The 14,137-nt window shown below is 36.7% G+C and overlaps 1 pseudogene across 1 annotated transcript; it reads right to left on the bottom strand.

The window, feature by feature from the left end:
* Nucleotides 1-8,833: 8,833 nt before the first annotated feature.
* LOC110764151 (putative disease resistance protein At1g50180) lies at nucleotides 8,834-12,348 on the bottom strand (annotated as a pseudogene). The gene is made up of 3 exons (XR_015833408.1): nucleotides 11,155-12,348; nucleotides 9,072-10,810; nucleotides 8,834-8,972 (listed from the first exon to the last, which is right to left on the bottom strand). The product of XR_015833408.1 is annotated as a putative disease resistance protein At1g50180 (transcript).
* Nucleotides 12,349-14,137: the final 1,789 nt, after the last annotated feature.

Below are 14,137 nucleotides of genomic sequence, written 5' to 3' on the forward strand. Positions count from 1 at the left end.
TCAGCTGGGTCCTACTGGAGTTTCGCGTATTAAAGAGTTCTTGAATTCAAGCATTTGGATTAAACCTGTGTTTCACTGTGTTGATCAGCCATATGCATCAATTTATATATTTCGTAACCACTCTGTATATGTATTTGTTTTTGTAAACATGTTATTAGACTTACCGCATACACAAGAACACCTAAACTTATTGATGGATATGAATGCAATTGGATCGTACTCCTCCTGGACCTTCCGCATACACAAGCACCCACAACTACATTGATGAAAAACTGAAGCGCCAACTTTATGGGTGACATACAGAGAAAAACAAGACAACGTACCTGTATGAATCTACAAGTAACAAAAAGTAAAACATTGAAAAAAAGACTGCTATATCCTTCCACATATAACATATTTATGTTATATGAGCATCCACAATCATGCTCTCTATTTTTTAGTTAAATTTTAGCTAAAAATATATAAAAGTTATTTTAGAAGCTCTTTGTAAAATTTAAACTCCAATTATGATCTCTAGTTTAAGAAGTCATAAATTCTATAACTCTTTTCTAATTGAGTGTTACTATTTTCACTATCCTGTCTTATTTCCACCCACACCTTATCTTTAAAATTTTAAGGACAAATTTAGCCCTTTGTAAAATGACTTTTAAGGACTTATGCCACCTTATTAAAATTTAATCCAATGGATTGGAATTTTGTCATAATTTAAAAAAATAAAAAAATAAAAAAACTCTAATGCAGTACCTTCTTTTTTTCTTTCTTTTTTTTTTATTTTTTTTATTTCCTATCTCTTTAACCTCTCCTCCTTTCCTGCTTGTTTTCTTATATTTGTAGCTTCTCCACCCAATTGTACAGGTTTGGTTTTTCCTTCTTCCTTCCTAAACCCTAAACAAACTCTACATAATAATCAAAATCGTTCAAAGTCAATTTAATTCAATTTAAGGTGACCTTTCTTTCTCAGCCCTGTCTTCTTAAACGCCATCTACATTTGTCATTGCTTCCTACAGCCTCTCCCAACAAACCCTCCAACTCAACAATGAGACCACCCTCCAATTCTCAGGTCCCAACCCCGAATTTTCTCAAGCCACCACCAAAACCAACCAAACTTAGAGAAAGGAAGAGGGAAAAAAAACCTATACAATTGGGTGGAGAAACTGCAGAGAAAGAAAGAAGACAAAAGAAAAGAAGAATAACAATTGCAGGAGTTAATTGTTAAGTTCCATTTATCTTTTAAATTATTACGTTTGACAAAAAGAAAATAATAATTAAAGGATATTTTAGGAATAGTGGTGGGAGGAAAGATAGGATTATGTTTTTTTTTCAAATTTATATGGTGGATGGGAAGATAAGGTGGGTGAGGAAATAGGATAGGGGGTGGAAATAGCATAACTCTTTTAATTGGTCCATCTCTATTAAAAAATAATTAGCATAAATTAAAGGTTTGGAATACTCATTAAATAAGGGTAATGCTAGGCTTACCACATTTTTATACTACATTGTGTACCACATCTCTAATAGAGATGAAGCCCACCAATACAATGGGGTCCATCTCTATTAGAGAGGTGGTATACAATGTGATATAAAAATATGGTAAGCCTAGCATTTTCCATTAAATAAAGCATCATTAAATTATAGAAAGCCACTAGGAAGGAGTCATTTCTCTCTCATCAGATTTAGGAGCTCTTAGATGTCTCTCTATTTTAGAAGTTGGATAGGAAGTATGGTTGGAGTTGTCTTATACAGTGATGAAAAAACAAAATCTAAACATAATAAAAGAGGTAACTTAAAAATCTCATGTAACAGCTCCCATAATAAACACACCCACCTATATTTCCAAAACTGTATTTTTGAAATTCGCGAATTGCTACTCCAAAGCACTTCCTACAAGAAATCATAGAAATGTCTCTAGTGCATTCTGCTGCACCATAAATCCAATCTATGGCCTGAGATTCGTTTTTAGAGGCTTCCATACATAATTGGGATAAGTACTCGACAATGGAAAAAGAGAAGGGAATATCACGATAATGATAATTCCTTCCAAAAAGTCCGTTATACGTGTCAAGTTACCTAAGAATGATGAATTTGAGTATTGTAAGAGGCAATTTTCATACCAAATTATAGCTCTTCTCTATTGAGGGCAACGCTTTGGAAGCTCTTGACAAGCATCACTGACACAACTTCTACAAATTTCACTCGGGATTATACTCCAGCATTGTGTTAGCCCATATACATTTGTATTCTTTGGTACTTTATGCCCTCCAGAAAACCAACTTCCTTGTCCTCTTATTGGAGTTGTCTCAGTAAATTGTATGAATAACTTACTCAAGTGATCCAGGAGGATCTACCAACAAAAATAAACATAATATAATATAATTATAATTAATTAATTATTTATATTATTAAATTATTTAAACCATAAAATAAATAAAAAAACTAATGGTTTATAACGAATTGTTATAAACCATATAAAGTTAATGGTTTTGAATGAGTTTGAGATTTTAGGCCATTCATTCTTTATGGCTTAAAATAATTTACTATTTTAGTTTAGTTAGTTTTAGCAACCAAACCTTGTATAAATACGTAAGTTATTCATTGAAATGAATCAAGCAATTCTGAAAGTAGAACTCAAAGCAGTTCCTTAGCTTCTTCCTTTTGTTTCTCTAATTGTCTTAAAATTCCTCTCATTCCCTTATTCCTATAAACTAGGAATTCATAGTTCTATTGACTAAATTTTTTGGATGAAGTGGTATCAGAGCACCAGATACGAGAGGGTGACAGTGGTTTATGGTCTCAACTCGCAACCAACGCAAAGCTTCTAGAGAAGAACTTTTAGGTCCTTTGCTCGTACACCGAAAGCCAAGGTCCAAGAGAGACATTATCACTAGAGAAAACAAACAGGATACCTCTAGTGATGGCGATTGCATCACTAAGCTTGAGCAACAAGTTGAAATTTTGTTTGCATTAATCCTAAACTCGTGGAGAGTTTGAAGACTGGAAAACCTTCACATCCATCAACTTCATATGAGCCTGATCAAAAGCTCAAGAAAAAGGTTGTTGAGGATAGTGAAGATGAAGACGACACACAAGCTGATCCAGTGAAAAAGGAGATTAATCAAGTGACAACAAAAATCCTATTGATACCTTAAAAATTGATTTTAAGGTTGATATCCCTATATACAAAGGAGATGTTGATCCTGAAAAGCTACATAATTGGATAGACACATTAGACACTTATTTCACAGTTTATAAGTATTCTAATGTGCAAACGATAAAATTTGCGAGTTTGAAACTTTCAAGCCATGCCCTTACATGGTGAAAGTCCTATCGGAGATGGTATGATGTCTCAAAATTGACTTGGAAGAACTTCAAGATGCTCTTGAGAAAACAATTTTATTGAGTTGGCTATGAAGATGAAATATGGTATAAGTGGCAACACTTTAGACAAACGGCAGACTATACAAGAGTATTCAACTGAGTTCCACAACCAAGCTATGATTTTGGACATCGACTACGATGTTTTCATGAAGTATACCGGAAGTCTTGCCGACTACATACGGAAAGAACTGAAATTGTTCCCCAGAGATACTATTGAAGAAGCTACTGTGAAGGCCATCGTCATTGAAGTGAAAAATAAAAGTATTGACAAGAAGGATGACAGATCAAAACCTGTCAACAAAACTGACTGGTAGAAAAAAGGGAAGCAGAGCAAGGAAGGCTAGACACATAAGGTCTACTGTGATCATTGTCAAACCTGCAAACATGCCAAAGACAAGTGCAGGATACTCCATCCTGAGTTGCAGCCAAAGCACGAGAAAAACAACCGGGGGAGAAATGACAGAAAAGCCACCTTAAATGCACAACATGCAGAGGAGCTTCCAGAGTTGAAGCAACCTGATGTTACACTTACCCTTATGACAAGACCAGCAGACACTGAAGACACATACAACCGTGAAGAGTTGTTTCATGTGAATATTCAAGCAACAAAGTGTTGTACAAGCTATCATTGACCCTGAAAGTCAGAAAAACCTGATTTCAAAGGCTTTAGTAAGAAAAGTGGGTTTAGACACCACACCACATCCTAAGCCATACTCGCTGGGATGGATTCATAAGGACGTTGACTTATGGATCGCGAAGCAATGTACCTTCAAATTTGCTATCACCAATTGATGTATCGATGAGGTGACATGTAAGGTGGTTCCTTTGGACGTTTACCAAGTCATATTAGGCAGTCCAGATTTATGGGACTGAGATGTCATTCACTATCGGCCGCTTCACATGTATCGACTTGTGAAGGATGGGAAGGAGTTCCAGATCAACGTTTGCAAGCCTTAAGCTACAGATAATTTGCTGACAGCTAACCAAGCCAAGAGGTTAGTCAATTCATGTGGGCAATTTGTTTTGTTGATGATTCAACCACAAGATCAGAGTTCTGGAGCTGTGACACCGTCTACATTGTCTTTATCTCCTACGCAATGCTCAAACATAGGGAAATTGTAGAAGAAGTTCAAGGACTTATTTCAAGATGTGCATGGTTTGCCACCAAGAAGAGCTGTGAAGCATGATATCCAATTGGTAGGAGATTCACCTCTACAAAACTTGGGTTTGTATTGCACTTCTTTGACGGAATATGACGAGATAAAGAGGCAAATTCAAGGACTTCTTGAACAAGGAGTCATCAAACCTAACTGCTCACTATATGGTTCGCCAATGTTACTTGTGCTTAAGAAAGATGGAGGCTGGCGTATGTGTGTTGATTATAGGGCACTTAACAAAATAACCATCAAGAATCGGTATTCATTGTCGAGGATTGATGACTTGTTAGATCAATTACATGGTGCTCGTTACTTTACGAAGCTAGATCTCAAATACGAATATCACCAGGTTCGCATCCATGAAGAAGACACTTGGAAGATTGCTTTCAAGACGAAGGAGGGACTCTTCGAGTGGTTAGTCATGCCATTCGAGTTATGTAATGCTCCAGCTACCGTCATGCGATGAATGAATGAGGTACTCTACCCTTTCATTAACGACTTCGTCGTTGTATACTTAGATGACATTCTCATATTTAATGTCACATGGGAAGACCATCTTCATCATATTGCTCAAGTTTTGGAGGTTCAACAAACAAATTAGTTACAGTTGAACGGTAAGAAGTGTGAATTCGAGAAACAACACCTTGTATACCTGGGATTCATAGTTGGTGCAGGAGTACTGAAAATGGACCTGGAGAAAGTACATGTGATTTCTCAATGGACTACACCCCGTTCAGTGACTGAAGTTCAGGAGCTTTATATGTGCATGTCAATATTTGCGAAAGTTTATTCGGCACTTTTCACAAATGGCAGAAACTAGGCCTGGGCACGGTCCGGTTTGGACCGGTTCTCAGGCAAAATTAGAACCGAAACCGTACTGTTCATCCGGTCCGGTTCGGTCCGGTTTTGACAAAAACTCATGAACAAAACCGACAAAATCCAGACCCACCGGTTCCGGCTCGGTTCCTGCGGTTCCCGGTTTTGAAGCTTCAAAATAGAAAATAACAGAAAATAATAAAATCAAAGAAAAAAATACCAGAAAAACAAAAGAAAATATCTTATCTTCAAAAATCATATACCTCGTTTTCACAATAACAACTTAAAAAGAATCCCCAGATCTACAAGATCTTAATCAAAATATACAAGAACTTAACACATATATGTGCACTGCATAGAAAGTAGAAACAAAAAACAAACCAGAAAGAGGAAGAAGAAGAAAAAGAAGAAGGAGAAAGAGGGATGAGAAAAAAAAAAGTCAGAACCACCATAAGGGGGATGAAGAAGAAGAAGAAGAAGAAGAAGATAGAAAAAAAATTCGAAAGCAGCAGAAATGGGAAGAAGAAAAAGGAAGAGAGAAAGGAGGGGAAGAAGAAAGAGAGATATGGAAAAAAAAATCGAAACCAGGAAAAATGAGAAGAAAGGGGAAGAAGAAGAAAGAGAAAGAAGAAAAAGCAAAAGGGATAGGAAAAAAAATACGGAACCAGCAGAAAGGGGAAGAAAAAGAAAGAGAAAAAAGAAGAAGACGAAAGAGGGATAGAAAATAAAAATTGGAACAAGCAGAAAGGGAAAGAGAGAAAGGGTTGAAGAAAGTAAAAGAAGAAGAAGACGGAAGAAGAAGATGAAAGAAGAAAGAGAGATAGGAAAAGAAAGAAATAAAAAGGAACCAGGAGAAAGGGTAAAAAGAAAGTGCGAGAGAGGAATTGTATGGTAGTATAGGTGATAATCATGTGTGTGTGCGTGTACGGTAAGTCCTTACACAACCAATAAAAAAGAGCAACCTATTAAATATATATATAATTTATAATATAAATATATATTAATTAAGCCGGTCCGGTTTGGACCGGTCCGGTTTTTAGAGATGGTAAACCGGAACCAGAACCGCACAGAACCGGTCCGGTTCGGTTTTGGTCAACTCAACCCGGTTTTTTGGTCAACTCGGTTTTTTCCGGTTCGATTCGGCTCGATTCGGCTCGGTTTCTCGGTTTCCCGGTTTGAATGCCCACCCCTAGCAGAAACCTTACATTCTCTTACAAAGGCCAATCAAAAGTTTGAATGGTTGAGAAACCATGAAGAATCTTTCCAGTTGTTGAAACGAAAGATTACAGAGGCCCCAGTACTAGCATTATCGAATCTGCATAAACCATTTGAAGTGGAAGCAAATGCATTGAACTATGCCATGGGAGCCGTATTATTTCACGATGGGAAACCAATTGCATACCATTCTCAAATGTTTAATGAACCAGTATTGAACTATCCAACTTATGATAAGGAGTTGTATGTGATGCATCAAGTCGTGAAGCACTGGAGAGCTTACTTGTTGGGAAAAGAAGTCATAGTTCACTCAAATCATAAACCTCTTCAGTTTTTAACTACACAGTCTAAGTTGTAGCAAGCTCGCCATATGAAATGGATGTCTTACCTACAACAGTTTAATATTGTGATAAAGTACAAGAAGGAAGCAACTAATAAGTTGGTAGATATGTTATGTAGACCACCTACACCAGTTAGTTCCGCATTGCTAGTGGCTATGCAAATCCAACCCATTGTTCCTTCTGATATGCTAAAGGGTACGACACATATGCTGATTTCAACTCAGCCTATGCCAAGCTGCAACAAGGAAATACTAGTGAGTTCCAATTGAAGGATGGACTAATGTACAATAGAACACAATTGTGCATTCCAGAAGATGGTGACAGATTGCAGTGGATTCGTGAGGCTCATACTTCCAAAATAGTAGGACAATTTAGGGTTGAGAAGACTTTATTGAATCTTTGTTGCTATGCTTATTGGCCAAAGATGCATCTCCATGTTTCACGATACATTCGAGGTTGTGTTCTATGCAACACATCGAAGCCTTCCAATAGAACGTTAGGACTGTATCTTCCATTGCCAGTACCTAACCGACTTTGGGAGAGTATCTCGATGGATTTCTTAGGTGGATTGCCTAAAACCAAGTCTGGAAACGACTACTTGTTTGTGGTGGTAGATCGTTTCAATAAGATGGTGATTCTCATTCCATTCAAGAAGACCGTTACTAAAGAAGGAGCCGCTAAGTTATTTTTCCAATATGTTTGGAAGCATTTTGGCTTGCCTGCATTGATTATTTCTGACAAAGACAGTCGATTCTTAGGCCATTTCTGGAGGTTGTTATGGGGAATGATGGATACCAGATTGAAAAGAAGCACTGCATTTCATCCTCAGATAGATGGGCAAACGGAGGTCATAAACCGGACTATGGTACACTTGTTGAGAGGTTACAATTCTAAGCATCCAAAGACTTGGGATGAAAGTCTCCCCTACTTACAGTTTGATTTTAACTGAGCAATTCATGGCTTCGCACTCAAATCTCCATTTGAGGTTTGTTTGGATTATTTACCCAGAGTCCTTTTGATTTAACATTCACTATGAGTGACCAGCCATTAAGTGGCAAAGAAGAAGAAGAACATGTTCGAGCATAGAAATTTCTCGAATGATTCAGAAAGTAAGGGAGGAGGAGACAAAAAGAGGGTAGACCTGGCTGGCTCTACGGCCCATATTACCTCTTCTGGTGATCAGACTACTCATCAGCCTACTCAATTCTCCTTTGCCGAGCTGGAACGGATGATGGTCAATATCATTTGTACATTTGACGCATTGGAATTGGAAACATTAGTCATTTTTATTTCCTAGACCAAAAATTATACAATTCAATTCACAAGTGAGATAAAACTGGCAATAGAAAAGATAACTTTCAGAAAAATGAGTTTAGACCACTAGCAAGATTGCCGATAACTTCGATACGATGTATAGCTTCACCCTGCACTAGGTTGTTTGCTGTGGGAAACAGATAAGAGTTTAATGGAAATGGATTTAGGAGAAAGAATATCAAATATCAGAAAATGAGGCAGTGGTGAAGTGGATGGTAGGTGAAAATTATAAGGCTGCTTCAACCAGAGAAGAGAAGATAACGTCCAGCAAATTTGTTCTTGCAGCATTCTCCTCTTTTGTTCTGATCAGCTTTCTAGAACAGAGTGACAATATAAACAATAATAAGAAGCAGAACAAGACAGCTCACAGAAATACACTACGATCTCCATGTGTGGAAAGATCAGTAAAAAAATAAAATTCAGTTAACACAACAGAGATTCATTCCCTTTCTGGCTCCTTTTGCTTTGCTCAGATCTAATTACTATAAACATAAAACAAAATAATCCTACTTGTTGATGTCCAAAAATGGGACCAACGAGGATAAATCGTAAAGCCACACAAAGTATTTATCTTGGTTCACACGAAGGGCTACATCCACGTTGAGTTTCCCCGTTTCATATGAATTAAGTGTTACATTTTACATTGATAGCCTCTGAGATACTGAATCGAAGATAAGTTAACTCGTTAACAGCAGAGTTTTCACCTAATTTTGCAAGCCTTACAGTCCCTGTAACTTCGAAGGCCGCCAACCCTCTGTGCTTCAAGAACAAAGTGGAAGAAGAGTTAGTTCTTTTTTGCATGAAAATAAGGGAAAATAAAAAGGAACGAAACATAGGAAAATAATTACCGTACCCTTCTACCAGATCTGAAACAACAAAACAAAAGGCACATGTTGGATTTTGTAGAAATCCTCTCCTCCTTCCTGAAGCCTATCACAGAATGTAGAAGGCATCTGTTTAACATGCAATTCCTTGAGGATAGTAATATACTGAAGGCTATCTGGAATTGACGTCAAATCTATGCAATGTTCAATGTGCAACCTGTTGAGACTAGGCATGGCTCCCTTCTCCATCCTCCACTCTTTTAGTTTACAAAACTGACGGAGGGAAAGAAATTCGAGATGAGAAAAGCCTCCTGCTGAGCAAACAATTGTTCTTGGAAAAGCCCTGATATGCACAGAAGTATAACCTTCGAGGAAAAGCATTCTTAACTTTGGCATGTTTTCTAGTATTTCTATCTGGTCATCCTTGAGAAGAGTTTCAGAAAGCGATATCTTGGTGAGGTTCGGATAGTTCTTGAGCTCCTCTGGCAACTCTTTTATTGGCCCCTTTAATTGCAGCTTGAATATATGATGACAGCTTAATGGCATCCTCACTAAAACTTCTTCATTATCAGATTGCACAGATAAAGACCTAAGACGGTTAAATGTAATGCTTGTTGACTTCAACATCTCCTCAAGATTTTTCAAGCTCTGTACTTCTACGACCAGTTTTCTGAGATCGCGTAATTCAGCAAGATCAATCAAATCACAATCCTTACTTGAAAGTTTGAAACATTGACTAATGTTTGCAAATGGGGAAGAGTAGCCAATCCCAGTTTACCACTTACTCTGTTATAAGAAGCAGGTAAATATAAATGTTTCAATTGTTCCATGTCCCTAATCACATTTGGGATTCTCCTCACCAAGATACAACGTAAATCTAGAGTTTGCAAGCATATCAAATTTGCTATTGATGACCGCAATTTCTTTATTTTACTATTCTTTAAACTTAAAAACCTTAAGTAGACTGGATTCCCAATTGTACTTGGTAACTCTACTCCTCCTAGCATATCTTCAAACTTCAATACTCTAAGCAATTTAAAGTCCTCAAATATTGACCGCATTACTCTTTTATTCCAGAAAAATTGTGTCGGGACAAAGTATAAAAGAGATCTGAGGCGACCATCTCTTTCATCTGTTGTGGGAACTAATTTGTCAACTTCTTTGTCCAAATAGATGGCAAGCTTTCGAACCTTACTGGTTGGGGCTAACTTGGTTCCTGTGACTGCAGAAACATTGATAGTATGGAGAAAGCTCTGTTCTTTGGCCTTTAATACACACAAGTCTCGCATAAGATCATGAAGACGACAAGTTTTAACATTCTTAGTTGAACCATATTTTCCAACTTGAACCATGCACCTATTCACCAACTCAATTAAGCAGCTATATGATACTTCTTCCATAATTTCTGCGGATGCTGATGACAGGCCTTCTGCCACCCACAATTTAGTCAATCTTTTCACTGGTATCTCATAATCTTCAGGAAATAGGCCTAAATATAGAAAACAAAGTTTCAAGCGATACGGTAGGTCATCATAACTCAATGCCAATACCCATGAAGTACCTTCATATTCTTGACCTTTATATTCTCGTTCAAGAATTGTACCTCTCCTTATATATACATCAACATTCTCAAGCACTGTATTCCATTCCTCAACAGTGTCTTTTCTAGCTAAAAGTCCTGCAAGCACACTGATTGCTAATGGCAACCATGCACAATGTTGAAGCATCTTCTTTCCTAGTTCTTCCTTCTTTGCATATGATTCAGAGTCTACAAGTATTAAAAATAACAATAAAAATAAAAATAAAAGAAGCAATAAAATAGTTGAGTTTATTAGATCAGCAATTATATATGCAGCACTATAAAACCAGAACATGACATTCTACGTAATCAACATCCCCATGCTATTACGATTGTGGCACTATAACTTTCTCATGCTCCTTAACTAAGTAACACTTTCGAAACAGTTTGAAGTCCGTAGAATGATATTTGAAATCGAGAAAATTTGATATAGAAAATAAGATGTATGCAGTGTTAAACCGCGCAGTAATGATCTCTATTAGGTTTAATTGAAAGGTAAATGTATAGATAAAAGAGTGGGATTAAGAAAGTACTTGTATAATCCCTTCCAAAAAGTGCTATCCTCTTAAATAATTCCCAGCTTTCATCATCATTTAATGCATGAGGTTGGTAGAGGAAACCATTTTCGTCTCTTTGTTTCCTCGTTAATTGGAAATCCTTGTTGTGTGTGGTGAGTAATATTCGGCTCTTTGTTTCCTCGTTAATTGGAAATCCAGCTTTTAAAGTGTTCCACGCATCACGGGTCCAAATGTCATCAAGCACAACCAAGCATTTCCTTTCTCTTTGGATGATATAAAGCTTCTCTGCAATTCTATCCTTCTTCATTTTTTCGATTTCTTCTCTTTGCTCATTGGTAGCAGAAGTAAGTTTAATTAAGATTTCTTCCAGAACATCATTTCCTTGACATTGTTGAGATATGCACACCCAAGCAAAACAATCAAAACTTCGTCGAACTTTACTATGATGAAAAACCTGTTTTGCAATTGTGGTTTTCCCGGAACCGCCCATGCCCCATATAGAAACAACTCGACTGCATTTTCCTTCTTCCACTAAATAGGTAGCCAGTATATTTACTCCGTCGTCTAACCCAACAACTTCACGTTCAATAACATGGGGATAAGTTACTCTTATATTATAACTTTGCAAACTCGATCTCAGTGTGGAAAGTTTGGTTGTAATCTTCTCAATTTCCCACCCTGTCTTGTAAAGATGATATATCCTTCTCTAAAGATGCAAGCAAACCTTTTCAAAACAATCTTCAAACTTCCTTTCCTCCTGGAAGCCACTTTCAAGACAAAGGTTTCAATCACATCCTCCAAATCATAAGCAGCATCTCTAATGGTTGCAACCCAAATGCGTACTACTTCATCCTCTCCTTGTCTGGCATCTGCATCTTTCAGGTAGCCCAACATTAGTTGTAGCTCGGTTTGCGCAACCTCAACTTGATCGCTGACTCCACCGAAAAAATTCGCCTGCTGAATGATGTAGTCTCCGAGGGGCTTGATCCCTTCTGCAACAATTGTAACAACAGCCTCAGCCATGATTTTCTCCAAAAGAAAACAATTAAACTAGCTCCTTTTCTTTTTCTTTCTTGTTTTGTCTTCTCTTTCCTTTCTTTGGATTGATGAAATTAAATCTGCTTCAACTTCTATAATTAAAGTCCCAATCTGATGAGTCATATGAATCATCTACTCTTTTGTTTTATTGCACCTTGTGATTTCCGCACCCTGCCGACTCTCTTTGTTAATTAGTTTATTAGTCTTTTTTTGTTAAATATTAAGGTATCATCCATATTAAAGTACAAACACGAACTACTCAATTTGTCCGCATCAAAAATTTAGAATTACAATATCTTATTAAATGCATTCTATTTTATTTGATTTAATATAGGTATAATTGGAAAATTATACAAACTTTGTTTTCCATTTCTACTTAAAACAAACATGGGAAAGTAAATAAAGTGATATCTCTCGGTTACTTTCCCAGCATTACCAAACATGGGAAATGAGTCTATCATTTCCCATCCCTTGAAAAATAACATGGAAAATGATTTCCCTTTAAATTTATTCCGTGAACCGAATGGGGTCATGTCTAGTTTTTCTAAGTCACGAGTATGTCATTGGTTGACAGTGACATAAAGAAAATAGAGGTTGATGCAATATTTTTCCTTTGGGTTTTTTATTTTCTTGTCTGACTCTGTTTTTTTCACATGTATGTGTGATAAAAAGAGAAAAAAGATTTCCACAACTATCATTTTATTAAGCAAGAACTACATGATGTCACTAAGATCCAATAATTGTCCATAAGGAATTGATGATCACACAAGAACTTAAATCCTGACATTTTCAATTGCCTAGAAACTTACCAGTGGAGAAGTCTCCTCCGCCCTACCCTGTCCCATGTTATTCTGATCTTACCACCAATCAATGCCAGCTTTCAAAGTAGATCTTTATCATATGCAAGTTGTACAAAAGTATTCTATGCCAGCTTTCAATGTGGTCATCACACGCACCGATATTATAGGAACTTGAACCCATGACCTTTTGGGAGGAAAAAAACTTATTTGTAATGGGGATATCATTGTTTTGCTATTCCTGACCAGTAACATAATGACATGTGGTAAAGTTATCTGGTGTGTCATTGTGTTATTGGTTGGAGATAGCGAAAAGTATTATTCATGTTGCATGAGAGTTTCTCTTAGGAGGCAAAAAACTTACTTGTAACGAGGATATCATTGTTTTGCTATTCCCGACCAGTAACATAATGACACGACGGATAACTTTAGGGTTTATGGTTTCTCTACTTTGGGAGCACACCAAAGACCTGACCAATCCAAACACCCCATTAAAGTTAATTTTTAAAAAAATTGAAAAGAGGTGGTTTCCAACCATTGGATTTTGCATTTTTATTTTTCCATTTTTTAAAGGAAACATTATTTTCCATTTATATATAGGAAGTTGAGCAAGGGTGAACCAAATGCCTTCTGCAACAATTGTAACAACAACCTCAGCCATGATTTTCTCCAAAAGAAAACAATTAAACCAGCTCCTTTTCTTTTTCTTTCTTGTTTTGCCTTCTCTTCTCTTTCTTTGGATTGATGAAATTAAATCTGCTTTCTTCCGCTTTATGTATGATGAAGTCTCTTCTACCCTTGGCTGATTCCCAAATTAACTTCTATAATTAAAGTCCCAATCTGATGACTCATATGAATCATCTATTCTTTTGTTTTATTGCACCTTGTGATTTCCGCACCCTGCCGACTCTCTTTGTTAATTAGTTTATTAGTCTTTTTAAAAAAAAAAATATTTAGGTATCATCCATATTAAAGTACAAACACGAACTACTTAATTTTACATTGACTGAGTAAACTACTCATGGCCGATAATTACGGTTTGAACCGACCGGTCTCATCAGTTCGGCACCCATACCATTCCCTATCTCATCCTAACTCCATTTTGCTGAGCCACTGTGTAATTGAAATGAACATACTTATTTACTAAACAAACAATTCTAATA

The sequence above is a fragment of the Prunus avium genome, chromosome 2, assembly GCF_965620075.1.
Source record: "Prunus avium chromosome 2, drPruAviu1.hap1.1, whole genome shotgun sequence".
Taxonomy (NCBI): domain Eukaryota; kingdom Viridiplantae; phylum Streptophyta; class Magnoliopsida; order Rosales; family Rosaceae; genus Prunus; species Prunus avium.